The 1,332-nt window shown below is 47.9% G+C and overlaps 1 pseudogene; it reads right to left on the bottom strand.

Annotated features, from left to right (window-relative positions):
• Positions 1–585: 585 nt before the first annotated feature.
• Positions 586–704, bottom strand: LOC112481271 (annotated as a pseudogene).
• Between the last annotated feature and the right edge of the window lie 628 nt (positions 705–1,332).

Raw genomic sequence — 1,332 nt, 5'->3', positions numbered from 1 at the left:
GGATTGTTTGCATGTCCCCTCTGCATAGGTCCTTCAAGAACTCGTGACTGCAGCTGGGCAGGATTCAAAGGCCCTGAGTTATCTTCCCTTTGTGCTCGTAGCCAGTCCAAGCATGGACAACTCATCCTTTTCAAAAGAACTCATCCTCCAAATTGCTTTTCGTCTCTTACTAACCAAGCAGTTCAAAGTACCTCTTTGGGGAAGGGGTGCTCTCTAGTACCCAGCCTGTCGTCAGCATTAGAATGGATAAAGAACTGGGGGAAAACTACTTAGGGCTGTGAATTAGCTCCCCATAAGAGGGTAGAGTGAGTCTGATTAAGTCCAGGTAAGAATCAGGTTTTACTCACGCCATCTCATTATACAGCCGAATGCAGTCTCCAAGAAGCTCTTAATGAATGGCTGCAGTTGCTAATTGTTGACCTGATTTTTGCATGAGGCACGGTTTTGTTTCCAAAATCTGACCCATCTGATCTATGCATAAACTTGGAGGCTGAATCAGCAAATACAGAAGGAAAGCAGCGGGTCCTCTTTTGAGATACATGTAAGTTTTCATGTTACAGTAAAATTTGATTTTTTTTTTTTTTACACCTACAGCACCTGGTCTTCCTAGGTGGTTTCTCATCCAAGTACTAACCAGGCCTGACCCTGCTTAGCTTCCGAGATCAGACAGGATCGGGCTTGTTCAGGGTGGCACGGCCGTAGACAGTAAGGTTTGATTAAAGGAAATGTGTGCCTGCTCCTCAATTCATCACCAGCTCGCAGGAAAGACGTCTGCCCTGGGGCTTCCCTAGGCGTTGGCATCCTCAGGAGCTGGCCCTTCCACAGCCACGCTTTCTTGGCTCAGAAGCTGCTTGGTTTACCTGGACCCCTGAGCCGCTGGGAATGGGCAGGTCCTGGAGAGATGAGTAATAGCTGTGCTGACTCGGCGGGGCCAGCTGGAGGCACAGACTCTCCGACGAGAGGAAGGGCAAGAGCGTCTATCATTCATTAAAATAGGTCTTTCTCTTGTTTGCAGGGAACTTTTCAAGATGCTTTCACAAAAAGGTTTCCTGTGAGCCTCGCACTAGCCCTGTGAGGTAAGTAGGAAAGTAATAGTCTCATTTCATAGATGAGAAAGCTGAAGCTTAGGGACTTGCCTGAGCTCACGTAGCTTCCCAGAAGCAGAACTGGGAGGATAATCCAAGTCTCTTGGTTCCCAGTGTCCGCCTACTGGGGATCTGGCAAGTTGCCTAGGTCCGCTGGTGGCCCCTTCCTAATTTTTCCCTCTCTCCTTTGGTTATGGAAGATTATTGATGAGTAGCACTAGTGTGAGATGCTATAAAACATCCTTCC

The sequence above is a fragment of the Pteropus alecto genome, unplaced genomic scaffold (assembly GCF_000325575.1).
Source record: "Pteropus alecto unplaced genomic scaffold, ASM32557v1 scaffold14, whole genome shotgun sequence".
Taxonomy (NCBI): Eukaryota; Metazoa; Chordata; class Mammalia; order Chiroptera; family Pteropodidae; genus Pteropus; species Pteropus alecto.
This window is presented reverse-complemented; position numbering and strand designations above follow the sequence as displayed.